Here is a 21640-nt window from a genome sequence, read left to right on the forward strand (position 1 = left end):
AGAAACTCTAGATGAGGATACTTAAACAACTTACCTCAAGGACCCTAGGGCCCCCCCATGAAGATGGACACCATAGCTTTCTAAAGGTGTTGTTTTAAATCAAAATTTCAAATTTATCCTGGCAATGTCTGTCTTCTTTAAGCCAAGTCTGGCTCTTTTCATTCGTGATTAGAGATTTCAACAGTTGGCAAGGGAAAGACATTATAAGGTGTGACTGTCTTCATATCGCCACAGCAGACACAACACGCCTTATCTTCAGCACTGGGACAACATTATGTAAAATGTGTTTTGTCTCTACTAATACAGGACATATTCTGGGGTGGAGCTGTGAGTTACGGCCATGCAGATCAGTGTTGATGTTGCTACATGGCTGCAACCTGTTAATGATGCTCCTGGTACAGAGGAGGATAAAGCTGAAGGCTCTGATACCAAAGGAAGTGACAGGTATTCTGAGAGAGCAAGGAGGTATTTCAAGGGTGTAACGGAACCTGACTGAAGACTTACACTATGGTAGCAAGCACTAACAGTATACCCCAGCCACAGCCAATTAAACGGTGTGTTCCCTTCGTAGGAATGATATGGATTCAGACAGAATTACTAAATCATAGCCTGGGGATTTCTTCTAAGGGCCCATGTGGAATCTGGGAGTGGTGATGTGTTGATTTACTCCTGTTTTTGCATAGGTTCGGAGAAGGCATGATAATGGCCCTTTTTGGCACACTGGATCTGCCTAATTAGAGAAAACAACAGTGTTAGACATTGTTTTACAAGTTTTTAAGGGTGTGTGAGTGAATATTGTTTTACGCCACAGCAGGGGACACCAGGGTGAGTTTGGTTTTATGTCTTTTTTAGCAATATTCCAGCAATATCACGCCGGTGACTTTATCCTTATAACAGCCCATTATCTGAATATTTACAATGTCTGTGTGACGCCAAACCCCTTGCCATAGCGCGATTAATTGCGATAAACATGGCCGTCCAAAAAAGTATAATTTCCGAAGACCTATGATGCGACTTTATATATCAACACTGGTTGTTTAGGTAAAGATGAAAAGCATTAAAAAGAGTAATATTTGAACTAGAAAAAGTCTTTGACGCAAGCCTATTTTCTAAAATATACACACAGTAGAAAAAGTGGTAAACAATCTTGGATCAGACTTGTTAAAGTTAATTTGTCTTTGGATGTTTAAAAAATCAGCTTGTTATTCATTTTGGCTGTAATTATGAGCTTCATGATGTAGGAAGCTGAAAATTTGCAAATGTAAGAAAGAAAATAGGTAATTGTGAACCACTTCACGTATGATAATTAAGGTACCTCCTTCATTGGGGAATTTGCCGCCACCACAATTAGTTTTCTCAACAAATCGGTGTGGTGTGGTGGTGTGGTGGTGTGTGGTTAGGTGTTGTGTGGTGTGGTGAGGGGTGGTGTGTGGTTAGGCGTGGCGTGGCATGGCGTGGCGTGGCGTGGTGTGGTGTGGTGTGGGTTGGTGTGGTGAGGGGTGGTGTGTGGTTAGGTGTGGTGTGGTGTGGCGTGGCGTGGCGTGGTGTGGTGTGGTGAGGGGTGGTGTGTGGTTAGGTGTGGCGTGGCGTGGCGTGGCGTGTGTGCCCATGTGTACTAGCCCAGACTAAAGGCAGCCCACTGAGATACCAAGTACCATCCGTAAACGTTGTTTGGCGAGACGACCAGGGATGGACTAGAGAGTGAATCAGTAGGCTTTTACACAGCTCTCGGCAAGAATTCCTCTCATCACAGTTGACAGAAATCCACACTGCCAAATCTCCTCTGACTTGACACCATGTTCTTACAAAATGGCATCCAATCTGTAGCAGACGCAGGGTGACCAATTTTTCTGAGTCGAGGGAGCTAACTGACTGTAAAAGTCCAGTTTCCACCCTTGCTGAACTGGACTGGTATTTCTGGGCACAATCGTAGCGCCACCAGTGGCTATTACGAGTTCTGTCCCTTCTATGTCCCTCCTATTGACTAATCACATTCCCTCTCTCATATAACTTACATTTGCTTCAAATTAAATGCGTCGCTCAGAGAAGACGAGCTAACCGATAATCATGTTCTATATTGTAATAAAAATGGTCTTACTTTGCGACGTGCATCAAATCATGTGAGCACCTTGATTAAAAACATGACAAATATCTGTTGACATTAAGTTGTTGGTACACATGCTTTGCGGGGCACGGGTGGCCCAGTCGTCTAAGGCGCCGCAATTCGCTGTGCAGAGCTGCGTCCCTTGGGCAAGCCAGAAACCTATGATCGTGGGTTCGAATCCCTGTTCACCCTGATTATGTTTCTAGGTTTGTCAGCACCATACCCGTGCTCGTGGGTTTCACCGAAGTGATAAACGTCTTAGACCTGCATCACTTCGGGCTTTCCTCCCACATTAAGCTGACACACCGTGATATAACTGAAATAATGTTAAAAGCGGCGTTAAACCCAACTCACTCACTCACTCACACATGCTTTGCAAATCCTGCCATCGACTGAAATCTGCATGTCAGGTTATGATCAAAATGTCGATTTCAAGAAGCGATTTTGATTGGACTATGCATAGACTCGTTTGTCCAGCCAAAGCATAACTTCATAATTGCAGCCTCGTTGGGCAAGGGTGGAAACTGGACTTTTATGGTCAGGAAGATGAGAATGACCTGTGAGAGACATCACAACACTTCTGCACAGTGCTTGTCTCCTCCTTGGGACGTTGACATCGTGTACTTGTATACTCGTATAACATGTCACCATGACGATTAGTCATTTTGTGTGTTCTTTGTTACCTGATCACCAAATGGCGCCGAAAATCCAGTATGTTTTTCTTTAATCAATGGTCTTGATGAATTCAGCATTGGATTTTGCTTATCGAAACAGAATCAGCAGGAGACTGAAGACAGTCTTAAAAATCTATTACGTGATTGATTGATTCAACATGGCCAACTGCACACTGATCCCTCATTCCATTACGCCTATTAAAAGATGACAGACAATAAAATCAGTTCAAACTATTTATGTACAACATTTATATGAAACTGAAGTTTCATGAGCTTGTCTGAGTGAAATATGTGACATGATCTACAATGTACATGAGAATGAGTTGTTATTTGTAACAAGTGACATGATTGGTTATTTTACAGTGAAAATCTGAATACAACAAGCAACATGATTGGTCAATCTCATTAATTTCACATCTTAGTTCTCGCTACCCGCTAAACAAAGATCTGAGGACATCCCATTACGGGTCACGTCAGACCGACCTTGCGCGAACTTTGACGGACCAATGGAATGACCAATCAGAAGGCAGCTTTCTCATGCTTTACGGCACTAATTTCAAATTGGCGACTACGCTTCGGAACATATTTTGACAAATTCTCGATTACAAATTTGAAACCTGAACAAAAAAACATTCTGGAATGGTCTAGATTGTAAGGATTCAGTTGTTAAACCCGTAACTATCGTTCGGAATACCCCATGTTAAAGTTTTCGAGGATGCATGATTAGAAATCACATTCCGACTGTCACTTTCATAATGTGGTAAGCGACGCACTAATTGGTCGGACGAAAGGTCGTTCTGACGTGACCCCTAATGGGATGTCTACAGATCTTTGTTTAGCGGTAGTGAGAACTAATGTCTGATTATAATGAGATTGCATGATTGGTAATTTTACATTCCAAAACTAAATACAAAAAAACATTTTTTTATTCTACTGATGACAGTGATATGTACAAGTATGACAATGCCAAAGTGAGCTATGTACACTCTATATACACATATACTACTCTATGAAAGTTAAGGACCACCCGATTCTTTCATATTACCATTGTTAAGCTGCCAGGCCATGACAGTCGGGTGATCCTTAACTTATTTTAGTAGCATAGTAAGCACTTGAATATGAAACATCTTGTAACTTGGTAACAGCAAACCTTGTTTACTTCATCAAAAGGTGATATTAATATGAGTTTTGTGGTAAATATCACATATCAATGACATGAGTGAGTATGGTTTTACGCCGCTTTTAGCAATATTCCAGCAATATCACGGCGGGGGACACCAGAAATGGGCTTCACACACTGTACCCATGTCGGGAATCGAACCCAGGTCTTCGGTGTGACGAGCGAACGCTTTAACCACTAGGCTACCCGACCACCCCTCAATGACATGAAACAAAGGTATAAAATAATGGTACACCATAAGATACAAATGACATTATATGACACATAATTGCAAACATATGAACAAACACATACCGGTATCAAAGTATTCAATAATGTAACATACCTACATTTACACATGTTGTCTCACTTGGATGAGGGGGCACGGGTGGCCCAGTCGTCTAAGGCGCCGCGATTCGCTGTGCAGAGTTGCGTTCCTTGGGCACGCCAGAAACCTATGATTGTGGGTTCGAATCCCGGTTCGCCCCAATTATGTTTCTAGGTTTGTCAGCACCATACCCGTGCTCGTGGGTTTCACCGAAGTGGTAAACGTCTAAGACCTGCATCACTTTGGGCTTTCCTCCCACATGAAGCTGACACGCCGCGATATAACTGGAATACTGTTAAAAGCGGCGTTAAACCCAACTCACTCACTCACTCACTTGGATGAGTAAGTGAGTAAGTGAGTATGGTTTTATGCCATTTTAGCAATATTTCAGCAATATCACGGTGGGGGACACCAGAAATGGGCTTCACACATTGTACCCATGTGGGGAATCGAACCCGGGTCTTCGGCGGATGAGCAAACACTTTAACCACTAGGCTACCCCTAGGCCACCATCTCAATTGGAATGGTCCAAAACAGACATAATAAACACATAATGACGTACATAAGATTTACAGGAATCTATTCAATTGGTGTTTTGTGCAGTTAAGTGTGAGACTTCATTAACATCTGTCAACCAATGCAACAGTATGAATGAACAGTCTACACAGCACTGAAACTGGTGTCCAGTAAGATTTGTTTCCTGTCAAGTACCGGTAAAGTTAGCTCATAATTGTCTATTATACACCACTTTTGATATGTTTGTCTTTCCATTATACACAAAACTGATTCTCAGAATATGTCAAGTGTATATCTACATATATCAAACATATTTGATTATCTCTATCAAAAGTTGAGTAGTATACTAACTCTAAACCCACTAAAACAGTTGCCAAAAGAAATGTTGGAGATATTAGACTTAAACGTTCCTTCAACAGACTGCATGTTCTAAAGTATATCATGGAGCATAAAACGGAGCATTTTTTCTCCATGTGAAATGAGATTACCAAAATACAGTCACAGAGATAAAATATAATACAGTAAAGTACGGTTAAATGAACACGTTATAACGAACTGATGGATAACAAACTGTTTTTTTTTGTCCCAGCCTTTTGTTGTATATTTTATATTTAAAATATTGATGGATATAATGAACACACTAATAACGAAATAACGGATAAAACGAACTCACTTTGTCGTCCCATGTGTACTCTGTGAGCGACTATGTTTGTTTATAATGAACTGTTAATCTCTGAGCTGCTCACGTGTCACCACGCATGGCTGTTCACAGCGGCAATAAACAAGTGAAGGCTCGTGATTAACTGGATTAAGTACCGACACCTTGTCCTCAATTTGCACTCCCAATTGACAATAGACTCCTGTGTCTGTATGTCAGTGAAACTATCAATAACATATTTATAACATGTATTTACTTGTGTTATGTATTTTATGTCATTTATGGGATGTCTGCAGTTGAAATACTTACAACGAACTATGGTCATAACAAACTATAATTAGTGGTCTCTTCGAGTTCGTTATAGTGAGTGAGTGAGTGAGTATGGTTTTACGCCGCTTTTAGCAATATTCCAGCAATAACACGGCGGGGGACACCAGAAATGGGCTTCACACATTGTACCCATGTCGGGAATCGAACCCGGGTCTTCGGCGTGACGAGCAAACGCTTTAACCACAAGGCTACCCGACCGCCCCTGAGTCCGTTATAACCAAACTTTACTGTACTGGCTTTTTCTCAATGAAAACACTTTGAAAATGTGGTGCAATTTTAAATGATAGTAGAGTGAGTGAGTGAGTGAGTATGGTTTTACGCCGCTTTTAGCAATATTCCAGCAATATCACGGCGGGGGACACCAGAAATGGGCTTAAATCATAGTAGAACAGACTGAGCAGTCAAGCAAATTCGTTAAACTCTTACTATGCACACAAAGTTTCATAAAGTTTAAAAAACGTTTCCCTAGTCTCCTATACACTCACTCAAACACCTAGAAACCTGACCCTGCTGAATTTCACACAAAGAAACACTGTTACGCTGATATATTACATAAAGTAAATATCTTCCGCTCATAATTCATGGCTAATGTCTGTCTACGAAGGAGTCTTAAACCACAGACACCTGAAACACTCTTTCATCAAGCGTCAGGTGTAAATATTGTAGCCATTTAGTGTCCTGGTCAAACATATCCTAATTCTTTTATTGCCGTTGTGGATTTCTGTTCTCTCATCAAAGACATTATTGCCAGTTATGTACTTTGATTCGGTCACCAGCACGACCACACAGTGTTTCATTGCCATGTTTTATGGGTGGAGTGGAAGGGGCTTTGTTTTACACAGGTAATCTGGTGATAATTTACACCTGATGTCCCCGTGTTGAACCCTTGGAGGTAAGGTATGGCTGTAAGGTTGCGTGCTACTGTACACAATAGACGGAGTGGGACAGGTACAGCAGGTGCTTGTCATGCATCATTGGCGACATTCCACCTGGCTAGAGACTTAATGAACTGGTGGAGATCATTGGTGGCCCTGATATTGCAATACGTTATTACATGTACAAGTAATATTCTCAAAGATATCTGTTCATAGTGTTCATAAGTTGTGTGACATTGTAATTTGTCAATGACACCTGTGCCACCCCTACCATCCCTACACCTCATCTAGGGGGCACAGGTGCCCCAGTCGTCTAAGCCGCCCTTATTCGCTGTGCAGAGTTGCGTCCCTCTGGCATGCCAGGAACCTATGATTGTGGGTTCGAATCCCGGTTCGCCCGATTATGTTTCTAGGTTTGTCAACACCATACCCGTGCTCATGGGTTTCACCGAAGTGGTAAACGTCTGAGACCTGCCACACTTTGGGCTTTTCTCCCACTTTAAGCTGACACGCCGCGATATAACTGTAATACTGTTGAAAGCGGCATTAAACCTAACTCACTCACTCACTCATCTGTCCCTGTCAGACAGACTTCTGATACCCCACGGCCCTACCCATCATGCACAGCCCTATCCCAAGTTGGAGCCTACCCATAAAGCACTACCCTTATACTCTTGTATTATCCCTCCTTCTAGAGGACTACTGCTATCCCTCTTGTACTATCCCCCCCCCCCCCCCCTCGCAGCTGTACCCCCTTTTACCCCCCCCCCCGCTGCTGTACCCCCTATTGCCCCCCCCCCCCCCCCCCCCCCGCTGTACCGCTATTACCCCCCCCCCCCCCCCACCCACCCACTGCTGTACCCCTATTACCACCCACCCCCACTGCTGTACCCCTATTACCCCCCACACACACACACACACAAGGACAGAAACTCTGTCCTACACCTCCTGTCTATCTCTTCCCCACCCACTCAGCCCCCCACACAAGGACACAAGGACAGAAACACTGTCCTACCCCTCCTGTCTATCTCTTCCCCACCCACTCAGCCCCCACACAAGGACAGAAACACTGTCCCACCCCCCCAGTGTATCTCTTCCCCACCAACTCAGCCCCCCACACAAGGACAGAAGCCCTATCCCTCTTGCAATGCCACAACCACTCCTGTAAACCAGGGGCAGCAGAACTACCACCCACCACTAATGCACTTGTCACTGAAAGGATTCCTCACAATCCTGTAAGGTTCTTCCGACATTCTGACAGTGTTTATATCTGTTGAGCAGCAGACTGGGTCACGATGGTGCAGGTTCTGACATCTTCAGTCCAACAACAGCAACAGCAACAGCAGCAACAGCAGTGGAGGCAGCAGCAGACCGGGCCATGGTACCTACGGCTCATCCAGCCCCCAGCTTCAGTACAACCTATCAAGGCAGCATGCCCCTGTCATTCCTGGAACAAATCCAAGCAAATAAACATCTGCCATATAAATAAGCAATTCTCAGGATCAAACATATTACCTGACAACATTTTCATGGATCAGATATATGACACTGGGTAGTTCAGCATCTCTACATATTTCTTACCACAACAGCAACAGGGTCGGAAGTCAACCCTGACTCCTGAAACTGCCCCAGAGTGAGTGAGTGGGGTTTTACGCCGCTTTTAGCAATATTCCAGCAATATCGCGGTGGGGAACACCAGAAATGGGCTTCACACATTGTACCCATGTCGGGAATCGAACCCGGGTCGAACGCTTCAACCACTAGGCTACCCGACTGCCCGAAACTGCCCCAGAGAAAGCTGTCATGGATCATGACTACTGTCATATAACAGAAAGTCACGATCATATATTTTCAACACAACCCAGACTGTAGTCATTTTTTGTCATTATTTGTTGTTTAACGCCACACTCAGCGATAGTCCAGCAATATGACGGTGGTCTGTAAATAATCAAGTCTGGACCAGACAATCCAGTGATTGACATCATAAGCATCGATCTACGCAATAGGGGTACGATGACATGCATCAACCAAGTCAGCCAACCTGTCCTACCCCTCCTATGTATCTCTTCCCCACCCACTCAGCCCCCCACACAAGGACCCCCTAGGACAGGGGTTAGTCACCTCTTATGACAAGCATGTGTTGCTTTAGACCTATTCTACCCCGGGTCTTCAAGGGTCAGACTTTAGTCAGTACATATATAGTTTGTTTGTTGTTTGTTTTACATCACTCAGCAATAGTCTGGCCTGTAAATCATTGGACACAACAAACCAGTGAGTGATATTGTGAACAACGATCCATGCCATGGGTACATGGGGGAATGGAATCAACAAAGTCACAGATTCTGACCATCAAATGAGACGACAAGGATAGGTTGGTAGCCTGGGGGAGAGGTGAGGTGAGGTGAGGTGAGGTGAGGTGAGGTGAGGTGAGGTGAGGTGAGGTGAGGTGAGGTGAAATGGGGTTTAACGTTGCATCTAAGATTGTTGCACTTATATAGCAACATGCATGCACATGTGTCCGAGCCAACCAGTCCTTGTTTTTGCCCCGGAATGACATCAAGTCCAAGAAAGTATGACAAATTACACATACCAGGGATTATATAAAATTCATTTTAGAGGTATTAAGGGTGTTCAAAGATTGATTTTGTGTCTGGACAAGTAAGGGAACTTTTTTTACATTCGCTTGGTGCATGCAAACATAACTAAGTTACATTTTATAATAAAAAGCTGCACTGGTGCATGTATTATATAGCTAAATTGAGCCCTGAAGTGTCAATTCGAAATTCTAGACTATATTTTGGGTGACTAGTTCTTGAGCTTGCATGCAAACTCAAAAAGGTTGCCGTTCATTATGTGCCAAATTAAAGTATGCCCAACAGAAATGACCTGAAGATGAACAGATCTTCCTACACTCAACCTACTGACGAAAACCACAACCACCATTATGATTGACAGTTGTCGAGTATCATTACGAAAAATGGAAATTTAACCGGCTTTACAGAGAACTGTAAGACTTCTAATGCCAGCAATTAGTACAATTAGAGCAGCGTCCTAGTCTATCACTGCAGTCATCTTGCCTAAGCCAGTCAGTAATGCCAGAGAAGCCCCAGGCCATGACCATATCACTGACTGTAGCTGACCATCTCTCTGGCGATCTGGCAACTACGTCGTCTTGAGTGAGTGAGTGAGTGAGTGAGTGAGTGAGTGAGTGAGTGAGTGAGTGAGCCCTAAGCCATGACCATACCACTGACTGTAGCTGACCATCTCTCTGGCGATCTTGTAATAACGTCTTCTGAGTGAGTGAGTGAGTGAGTGAGTGAGTGAGTGAGTGAGTGAGTGAGCCCTAAGCCATGACCATATCACTGACTGCAGCTGACCATCTCTCTAGTGATCTTGCAACTACGTCTTCTTGAGTGAGTGAGTGAGTGAGCCCAAGGCCATGACCATATCACTGACTGTAGCTAACCATCTCTCTGGCGATCTTGCAACTACGTCTTTTTGAGTGAGTGAGTGAGTGAGTGAGTGAGTGAGTGAGTGAGTGAGTGAGTGAGTGAGTGAGTGAGTGAGCCCAAGGCCATGACCATATCACTGACTGCAGCTGACCATCTCTCTAGTGATCTTGCAACTACGTCTTTTTGAGTGAGTGAGTGAGTGAGTGAGTGAGTGAGTGAGTGAGCCTAAGGCCATGACCATATCACTGACTGTAGCTGACCATCTCTCTGGCGATCTTGCAACTACGTCGTCTTGAGTGAGTGAGTGAGTGAGTGAGTGAGTGAGTGAGTGAGTGAGTGAGTGAGTGAGTGAGTGAGTGAGTGAGCCCTAAGCCATGACCATACCACTGACTGTAGCTGACCATCTCTCTGGCGATCTTGCAACTTCGTCTTCTTGAGTGAGTGAGTGAGTGAGTGAGTGAGTGAGTGAGTGAGTGAGTGAGTGAGTGAGCCCTAAGCCATGACCATATCACTGACTGTAGCTGACCATCTCTCTGGCGATCTTGCAACTACGTCGTCTTGAGTGAGTGAGTGAGTGAGTGAGTGAGTGAGTGAGTGAGTGAGCCCTAAGCCATGACCATACCACTGACTGTAGCTGACCATCTCTCTGGCGATCTTGCAACTACGTCTTCTTGAGTGAGTGAGTGAGTGAGTGAGTGAGTGAGTGAGTGAGTGAGTGAGTGAGTGAGTGAGTGAGCCCTAAGCCATGACCATACCACTGACTGTAGCTGACCATCTCTCTGCCGATCTTGCAACTTCGTCTTCGTGAGTGAGTGAGTGAGTCCTAAGCCATGACCATACCACTGACTGTAGCTAACCATGTCTCTGGCGATCTTGCAACTACGTCTTCTTGAGTGAGTGAGTGAGTGAGTGAGTGAGTGAGTGAGTGAGAGACACCACACTCAGCAATAGTCCAGCTATGTGATGGCGGTCTGTTAATAATGAAGTTTGGACCAGACAAACCAGTGATTGACACCAAGAGCATTGATCTGATATGGGATATGATGACATGCATCAACCAAGTCAGCAGGCCTGACCACCCAAATCAACATAATCGCCTCTTACGCAATGCATTGGTTGCTAAAGACCAATTCTAACCAGGATCGTCATGTGAGTGAGTGAGTGAGTGAGTGAGTGAGTGAGAGAGTGAGTGAGCCCTAGGCAACGATTACTCACTGGTGATCTTGAAACTACATTTTCTAGGTATCAATGGTTAACAGGACATCAGTTAGATCACAGCATGACAGCCCAATATGAGAGGAAAGAAAAAGTAATGCAGGTTTTAGACGCTCATCACCTTGGTGAAATCCATGAGCACGAGTATGATGCTTTCCAACCTACAAATATAATCAGGGCAAATGTGGAATTCTAACCCGTCATAGCCCAAAGGGATTTAGACATGAAAATATGTGGGCTGCTTAATAACTAACATCTGGGTGAATTTGGATTCAAACCCACATCAGTGGATCTGAGGTGGAACTTGTCATGGAAATTGTAAAAAAGAAGAAGAGTTTGGAACCTAAGTCCATCTTGTTGCCACGGAAACGTAAAAAATAAAAATTTCTAAAAATTTCTAAATAGCAAAAGGCACCAGTTCAGCATGTACCTGACAAACCTGCAAAGTTTCATGAAAAAATATTGAACGGTTTATGAGTTATGCTCTGGAAACCAACCCTACCCTCACAGAACCTGAGTCTATCTTGTTGGCACGGAAACGTAAAAAATAAAAATTTCTAAAATTTCTAAATAGCAAAAGGCACCAGTTCAGCATGTACTTGACAGACCTGCAAAGTTTCATGAAAAAATATAGAACGGTTTCTGAGTTATGCTCCGGAAACGAAACGGACAGAGCCTGTTTCTATATCCCACCCGAATCTTTCATATAACTATAGTTAATCCATCATGACATGACAGATCTACAATAGTTATAAAAAAGGGTGACATAACAGATTGACTTTAGTAATATGAAAGAAGCGGGTGGTCCTTTACTTCTTTTGAGTAGTATAGGTATTTATGTTTATGTCAAAAGACCATTACATTCTTTTATCTCATACTGAGTTCCAATTGTAAACCATCAAATCAAATGCTCCCTTGTCTCACTTAAAGGGTTAACCTTGTTAGTCGGAACCCTTCCGGTAACTATCTCCCACGGGATCCACTTAACCCTCATAATCCTGGAGCTGGTTCAAATGATTGAAACTAATGATATCATCATTAGTGAAAGTGCACGGCTTCTCCAATCGCTTCAACAGAGCGCCTCAGACAACTGTGTCAGGATCTCTTCCAGTGGCTTCATTCCCCTTCACTAACTGTCCAGCAACATTACCTCAATTATTTTATCAAATTACAATGACAGAAACAATGAAAACACTTTCTTGAATGATATGCCAAAAATGAATATGAGAAATTTCAAAAAAGGAAGTTGGGTGAGTGAGTGATTATTGCTTAACACCATCAGCAATTTCGCAGCTTTTCACAACAAGAATTTGGGTGCAGGTGTTTGAAATTAAATATTGTTCTATCTTGAAATTTAATTGAAATAAGTGAATAGTCTCTCCACTCAAAAAAAAGAAGAAAACAAAGTGTGTGTGTTTGTATACACTAAAGAGAAAAATTAGAATGAAAAGAAAATTGTCACAAAGGACCAATCAAAATGTTTCCATTTTTCAACCATCGTTGAAAATATTTAAAAAAAGACACAAAATATCTTCCACAATATATAATAAGAAAAATCAGATCAAAATGAATGTTAAAACGGTCAATCCTACACTATGCAACTCGTTTGAAAGCTGTACCTGTTCAAACAAACACTTAAACAAAACCAGAAAAAGACGTTCTGATAAAGTTGTACCATAAAATCCAAAGAACAACATGTTTCCATTGGTGCCAGATGCCAATTCCCTCAAGGTGCATCTTATCAGAACCCTGTGTAAATATAACACAGTTACCATCAGTATGACATTCCATTTGCAAACTTCTGAGGCCAGATAAATCAGTCCATCATTTCAAAGACATGACACTGATCTGATTATTCAATTATCGCTGTAAAGAATCTAGCAACATCATCAACAACTTCATGTTTCACACTATTTACCCTTGGCGGGTTCTGCTTCTTGTCAAAGGTTCTGAGACAAAACAGTCCCAGCAGAGTTCATTTTGGGCACACATCAGTTAGTGGCCCCGAGTGGACCAGATCCAGATGATGGATATCAACCAGACTCAGGAGTTGGATCCGAACCAGTCTCAGATGAAGGACCTGGACCAGCTCAGTCTATGACAAGGATGCCAATCCTTGTGCCCTGTTCATGTCTGGTGTTTTCAGCCACACTGAACAATCCTGGAGTAGTTGTTGTTGTAGCTGTATGAGTGAGTGAGTTGTGTTTAAGGCTGCTTTTAACAGTATTCCAGTTATATCACGTCGTGTCAGCTTAATCTGGGAGGAAAGCCCGAAGTGATGCAGGTCTTAGACGTTTACCACATTGGTGAAATCTACGAGCACGGGTATGGTGCTGACAAACCTTGAAACATAATCGGGGCAAACCGGGATTCGAACCCACAATCATAGGTTTCTGGAGTGCCCAAGGGACGCAACTCTGCACAGCGAATTGCAGCACCTTAGACGACTGGGCCACCCGTGCCCCCTGTAGCTGTATGAAGCTGCAATCATCAGTATTCAAGCTATATGGCAGCAGCTTGACAAACCAGTGATTGATACTATGAGGAACATCTCATATTGTTGGGGTGCAATGGTACGCAATCAACCAAGTCACAGAGACTAGAACCATATAGTCGCCTCTTACGACATAGGTTACTGAGACTGATTCTAACTGAGAATCCCCACGTAGCTTTCATACTTTTACATATGGAGACTGTTCTAGGAAAAGCTACATACATCAATGGAACCTGTAGATAACTGCATCAGGACCAGTGGATGATGGCATGAGCACTGATCCAAACCATATCAAGGCATGATGACACAGGGAAGAGAATTTATAAAGTAGACACAATTTATGGATAGCGACTTCTTGAATTACTGTAAAGGCGACGTTTTTGATATAAATGCCATTCAAAGACTTGATGACAAAGTCGACCAAGTCTCACATTTGAACGATTGTCCCAATATCAAACTTTGTGGGTGTTCCCTTGATGTTAGTTTATATACTACAGGGTAACACCCCGGACATTCTGCTCTCAGGGCAGACACTCTACCTGTGTGTCAGCTAGATGTAGTATTAAAGCCCGAAGTGATGCAAAACATAGTTACATACCACTTTGGTCAAACCCCCCAGTACGGTTAAGGTGATGACAACCTAGAAACACAATCTGTGTAAACCATGATTGAACACAATCATAGGCTCCTGGCTTGCCCAAAGGATGTAACTCTGTGACCACTGGGCCCCCAGTAACCCCCTAATCACATTTTCAACATCTCCTAGTTCCAACATCACCCTCATCAAGCTGACAGCCTAAGCATCAACTTGTCAATATTAGTCTGGTAGATTAGGCCAGATTTGGTTGGTTGGTTGGTTGTTTAAAGCCGCACTCAGCAATATTCCAGCTATATGACGTCGGTCTGTAAATAATCGAGTCTGGACCAGACAATCCAGTGATTAATATCATGAGCATCGATCCACGCAATTGGGATCGATGACATGCATCAACCAAATTAGCGAGCCTGACCACCCGATCCCGTTAGTCGCCTTTTACGACAAGCATAGTCACCTTTTACGGCAAGCATTGGTTGCTGAAGACCTATTCTTCCCCGGAATCTTCACGGGTTAGATTAGGCCAGAAGACATGCTTGAAAAAAAGCTTCTCTGGTTTATGCACATGATCTTGTTATTCCCCAGGGCAATTGCGTAATAAGGATATCCAAATGCTACAGTTTATTTAGCCAGGTTTTTTTGCATGCTGATGTTTATCACAAGGGCATTCATATGTTGCAGTTTATACTGGGTGGATATTTTGCGTGATGATGTTTATCTTGAGGACATTCATGAAGGTAGGTTTACACTGTATGGATATTTCGTGCCATAATGTTTAGTCTCGGGAATCGAGAGTCCGATCTCCATTATCTACATGACAGAAGCACAACACAATAATTACCTCGAGCAGGTGTGGCCTCAGGCAATGTTCTTGCCAAAAACATCTCTCAAACTATCGTGTTGTATCTTGAAATAACAATAATTACAGCAATCTGTTCAGGTGAATTGGATCTTGAATGTGAGAATCAAATATTGACTTTTTGTTTCCTTATCTGAGTGAGTGAGTGAGTGAGTGAGTGAGTGAGTGAGTGAGTGTGTATGAGTGAGTGAGTGAGTGAGTGAGTGAGTGAGTGTGTATGAGTGAGTGAGTGAGTGAGTGAGTGAGTGAGTGAGTGAGGTTAAATGCTGCTTTGAACAGTATTCCAGGTATATCATGTTGTGTCAGCTTAATGAAGGAGCCAGGCCCGAAGTGGTGCAGGTCTCGAACGTTTACCACATTCATGAACCTCACGAGCACAGGTATGGTGCTGCAAATCTAGAACAATAACCAGGATTTGAACCCCGACCATAGACGTTTACCCAAGGCAAGCAACTCTGTGTCATACACTCCATACATCTCTGTGTCACTCCATAGGTTGTCAACAGCTTAAATGTCCATAAATAGTTTTCATAACATGGCCGTCGAGGCGGCCATATTGAGAACAGATAATTCAAGTAGTTTCTGGGAAGATGATGTTTACAGTGCAAGGAAATGCATTTTGAAAGAAATTTAGGAGTATGGTCAAAGGGTAAAATATAAAATATCACAAACAACTGAACATATGTGGCGAGTCTCACTACTAGCTACACTTTTGCCTATGGCAGCCATATTTGACTTCAAATGCCTCAAACAAACTTGGAAATACATACAGTGACCATTTCCAAGAAGTTTTAGGTCTATGGACCTTTACGTTTTGGAGACGATTTATGAGAAAAAAATATAATCAAAGATGGCTACTTGCCAGCCATATTGAAACTTAAATTTTGATGCCTTGAACCCTGATTGTAACAAACATCCACATCAAGCCATTTTGAAGAAGTAAAAAACATGTAAAACTTTTAAGGAGCTTACATGAGCTCTTCTGAGCTAAATACTTTACACCCAGTCACAAAAATAACTCCACCTGATATCAAACCCCACATTTACAACTCACTTGACCCGTCTGACTAAGCAATGTTTTGCACACACCTTCCCTAAAGATACCCCATCAAACAAAGACAATACTTAACAGAAGCGTTTATCAAGGATCCAAAAGCCATGCTTTCCTCAAATGGAGCAAAGAAAGTTCAAAGCGCTGATCGTTTGAGGTTCGGAGAAAAACACAGCAGAGGAGGAGGGGGTAATTAGCCCAACTCTGTGATGCTCTGTGCTTCTACAACAGTATCTCCCAACAGCTTGGACACCCTATCTGACTTCCAGTAAGTATCAGCAAACACTCCCTCTCATCCCTATCGTATCTCGCTATCAAAGAGACGGACTCGCTGCTCCATGGTGTTCTCCATCCTTTGTTGGCTTGTTTACTGTGAGCTTTTAGTTGTTTTTATCTCTGTTATTGTTTTGATATGATTATTGGCGTGTGGATGGGAAATAGATATCTACATGAAATTACAGGGGGGTTCTGCTGGAAGGAGAGCCTGTGGATTACAGGATTACTGTGCATGATGGCAGAGTGGGCAACTTAATGTCTTACTTGGACATTATTCTGGAGAGAGAGAGAGAGAGAGAGAGAGAGAGAGAGAGAGAGAGAGAGAGAGAGAGAGAGAGAGAGGCATGTGGTTCTGCTTGTGTGTGTGTGTCTGTCTCTGTGTGTGTGTGTGTGTGAGAGAGTGTGTGTGTGTGAGTAGTGCCTGTGTCTGTGTCTGTGTGTGGGGTGGGGTGGGGTGGGGTGTGTGGGGTGGGTGGGGTTACACGCCACAGAGTCAACCTATGTCAGTCCCTCCATGTGTTTCTGTTACCATGTGACCTCCTGCATGTCCAGTGTCACTATTTATTAAATTCTTGATCTGCCCTTGTCGTTATTAGAGTCCCTCCATGTTGTAATGTCCACCTCTTGACAAGAGAAGAGTGAACCCGCTTTTTTTCAGAGCATCCCAGAGTCACCAAGTCAGCTATCCACTAGATCCCCAGTTTACTGGACTCTCATGCCAAGCATGGGGTACAAGAGACCTGGTCTGACCTGGACTCACCACAGGGGAGTTATTCACTCAAGGAAGGCTGCTGTTGACATGCTAATCCTAGGGATGCTACTGGGAATAGCCCGGTCCAGAGAAACAGTGTTTACTGGTATACATACAGCAGCATTGCCATCAAGAATCTGACAAGTTCTGAACTCAGTGAACACCTCCTTTTCAGGAATGAGTCAGTCAGGATTAACGCCATTATTACACAAGCTACATACCAAACATAAATTTCAACTTCTTTAATTCTGTCAACGTGAAGGTGTGGTCCAGTTGCTTGTGTCTTATCCAAGTACACGCTTTATAAAGGTACTGGCATCTATACCAAAACATCACATTTACAGAATAAAAGAAGCTGAAATCCAAAAGCCCTGTCTGTCTGCACTGTCACCCAGCTTATAGAATGTCATTTAAAGACAAAGCACAGAGTGCTGAACAAAGTATCATGGTTTTTTCCACTTTGTCTCAAATCCTTGAGACATCTGATGAGACTGGATGGTATGTAAATCCACAACATTCAAGTACTTTTCTCCATACTAGACCTTTAATCAAAGAATAATTGTTTGCTTTAATTTTCGGCTAATTTTGCTCACAATCAGTAGGAACTAGGTGGATTGTGTAAATCCTGTCTCTGGTATAGTGATCTACCTTTGGTTGTTGACGATCTGTAGCCCAGTTTCATATTGTACAGTGTAATAATAGTTATAATTTTTTAATGCTCATATACTAGTCTTAAATTGATATAATCTGTGATAATCTAGTCCATCGTTTTGTAGACTATTACTTCATAATTTGGCCTTGTCATGATATGGCTGAAATACTGCCGATGTGACTTCACATTTTAACTCACTTTGATTATACTGATCCGCAAACTACAGTGAGTGAGTGAGTGAGTGAGTGAGTGAGTGAGTGAGTGAGTGGTAGGGCCGGTGAGTGAGTGAGTGAGTGAGTGAGTGAGTGAGTGAGTGAGTGAGTGAGTGAGTGAGTGAGTGAGTGTATCACCGCTTCAACAGTATTCCAGTTATATCACAGCATGTCAGCTTAACGTTGGGACAAGGCCCAAAGTGATGCAGGTCCTCACAGTGAATTACATAGCCTCAGACGACTGGGTCACTCTGGCCCCCAGTGTAGACCATGGGTGAACATCAATCGATGTCATCAGTTTCCGATGACATCCTAAAGTCAGGCCATGGTTGAGAGCCCCTTGCCTGAATGCCAACCATCAAGCACCATCTCTCCTACAAGCCAACCAATCCTCACTTTAAAGGTCTGCCATAACCTCTCCCAAAGCCTCATAATCAAGAGTCCCATGATGGTTGGGTTCACCACCACATACTTTAGAAGCTACAGGCCCTGACTAAACTCTTCAGGCCTTCATTTAATAATCTGCAGCTTGTGACAAATAAATCGACATATAAATTTACTGCAGGCCATAAGGACCCATACAAATTTGAAACTACAGCCCCTGACACTAAATCTAACTGCCATGGGCAGGTGCTTTTGTCAACACTGTGTTCAAACATGAGCTGCCTCTGAGCATTGAAGTCAGGAACTGTGGGGATTCCAGTTGGGGAGTCCGGTTAGGGAGTCCAGTTAGGGAGTCCGGTTAGGGAGTCCGGTTAGGGAGTCCAGTTAGGGAGTCCAGTTAGGGAGTCCGGTGGGTATTCCAGAAGAAGATTCCGGTTAGGGAGTCGAGTTAGGGAGTCCGGTTATGGAGTCCGGTGGGTATTCCAGAAGAGGATTCCGGTTAGGGAGCAGGTTAGGGAGTCCAGTTAGGGAGTCCGGTGGGTATTCCAGAAGAGGATTCTGGTTAGGGAGTCTGGTTAGGGATTCCGGTTAGGGATTCCGGTTAGGGAGTCCTGATAGGGAGTCTGGTTAGGGAGTCCTGATAGGGAGTCCGGAGGATATTCCAGAAGAGGATTCCGGTTAAGGAGTCCAGTTAGGGAGTCCGGTTAAGGAGTCCGGTGGGTATTCCAGAAGAGGATTCCGGTTAGGGTGTCCAGTTAGGGAGTCCGGTTAGGGAGTTCGGTGGGTATTCCAGAAGAGGATTTCGGTTAGGGAGTCCAGTGGGTATTCCAGAAGAGGATTCCGGTTAGGGAGTCCAGTTAGGGAGTCTGGTTAGGGAGTCCAGTTAGGGAGTCCGGTTAGGGAGTCTGGTGGGTATTCCAGAAGAGGATTCCGGTTAGGGAGTCCAGTTAGGGAGTCCGGTTAGGGAGTCCGGTGGGTATTCCAGAAGAGGATTCCAGTTAGGGAGTCCGGTTAGGGAGTCCAGTTAGGGAGTCCGGTTAGGGAGTCCAGTTAGGGAGTCCGGTGGGTATTCCAGAAGAGGATTCCGGCTGAGGGATCTGGTTGGGAATTCTGGTACTGCATCTGGGGATTCTTGTTGGGGATTGTTTGGGATTTCAGGTCAGGATAGATCCTCGGGATCCTCTGCTTGTAAGACCTCACCAAAAGGATCGGCCTTTGTGACATGGTTGACTGGAGACTTAAACAAAATATACTGTCTGTGTCTTTCATTGTGAATCATTGTTCATGAATCCAATCACTGTGATAAAACAGGACTACTTCTGCCCAGGATATAAACACCACTCACTCACACACTATCAAATTACTTAAAGTTTGGAATCGAATCATTTTCCAAGAATTGGTAAAATTGTCATTTGTCAGATAGATCACATCCAATGGCTGCAATACCTGGCTTCTAGGCAGTCTCCATGCACAATTACAGGATATCTATCTTCCCACAGCCTCCCGACACATCCCTCCATGGGGAACTTGATAGACCCAGGAACCGCAGTGGAAACACCACTGTAAGCATTATTACAATAATAATCATGTGTTATCTTCCCATGATTTGCTTGCATAGCTGGAAACTTGTTGACAACAAAGAGCCTCTTGACTTGACTATCTTAATTAATGGTTTATTTCCCTTTGATAGTGAGCCATATTTCAATGCAATAATTAGCAGATAAATCTTCTGGGTTCTCAAAATGTTGTTGGTGACCTTGATTTGCTGATAACAGTCCACAGAGGTGAACACACAGTCGGTTATCTCCTACATACAGATCACAGACGTACAGAGGTTTCAACTTATTCACACAACTGAAATATGTTTTGAAATTAATTCTTATTTTAATTTGTCAGCAAATACGATAAAGAGCTGCCATCTCTTCAATGGTTTGTTTGTTGTTAAACGCCGCACTCAGCAATATTCCAGCTATATGACGGTGGTCTGTAAATAATCGAGCCTGGACCAGACAATCCAGTGATTGATAACATGAGCATCGATCCACGCAATTGGGATCGATGACATGCATCAACCAAGTCAGCGAGCCTGACCACCCGATCCCGTTACTTGCCTTTTACGACAAGTATGGGTTGCTGAAGAAGACCTATTGTACCCAGGATCTTCACGGGACCTCTTCAATAGTAGTTGTTGGTCCACATGGAAATGTCAGCAGTCCTTCCTGAACTATGCTAGTGCCAGATGTGTGGACATAATGATAACTTTGAACCATGAATATCTATACCCAGTGTCCAAAATAACTGCCTGCCCGCCTGCCCGTGGCTGGTAACTTTTCTGTCAGGCTGCATGAAATTTTCCTCCACCTTCCCGACTGTCTGGCAGATAATTTTAGCTCAAACTATACGCTGATAAATAGAAGGCAAAATGAACAAAAGTGAGTGAGTGAGTGAGTGAGTGAGTGAGTGAGTGAGTGAGTGAGTGAGTGGCTGGTTGGGTGGGTGGGTGGATGAGTTAGTGAGTGGGTGGGTGGATGAGTTAGTGAGTGGGTGGGTGGATGAGTTAGTGAGTGGGTGGGTGGATGAGTTAGTGAGTGGGTGGGTAGATGAGTTAGTGAGTGGGTGGTTAGGTGGTTGGGTGGGTGAGTGGGCGTCTGAGCGCCAGACCAAGACTATATCACTGGCTGTAGCTGGCAATCTTGCAACTTCATCTTCTAGGCACCATTGAGTGAGTGAGTGTGTGAGTGTGTGAGTGTGTGAGTGAGTGAGTGGGTGAGTGGACGTGTGTGCTTGGGTGTGTGTGTGTGTGAGTGAGTGAGTGAGTGAGTGAGTGAGTGAGTGAGTGAGTGAGTGAGTGAGTGAGTTTGTTAGTGAGTATGGATTAAACATAAATGATGCAGGTCCTTCATATCTAACCCTTTGGTGAAACCACAAGTATGGAGATGATGTTTTCCAAGCAACACAAGCAGGGTGAATCTTGGATTCAAACCAATGACAGGCTTGTCACTTTGTGTGCACCATGTACTACAGGGCTAACAATGCCATCCAGCTTTTTTAGGTA

General features: G+C 43.6%; 1 protein-coding gene across 2 annotated transcripts in view; it reads right to left on the minus strand.

Annotated features, from left to right (window-relative positions):
* Positions 1–7761: 7761 nt before the first annotated feature.
* The window catches only part of LOC139478475 (RNA helicase aquarius-like), a 64160-nt gene continuing 50281 nt past the window's right edge, over positions 7762–21640 (minus strand). For both annotated transcript variants that reach the window (XM_071260960.1, XM_071260959.1), the window contains exon 40: positions 7762–8091. The gene's annotated coding sequence lies outside the window, so the exon portion shown is untranslated. The remainder of the gene's footprint in view (positions 8092–21640) is intronic.

Source organism: Haliotis cracherodii, unplaced genomic scaffold (assembly GCF_022045235.1).
Source record: "Haliotis cracherodii isolate W230 unplaced genomic scaffold, xgHalCrac1.p SCAF_4, whole genome shotgun sequence".
Classification (NCBI taxonomy): domain Eukaryota; kingdom Metazoa; phylum Mollusca; class Gastropoda; order Lepetellida; family Haliotidae; genus Haliotis; species Haliotis cracherodii.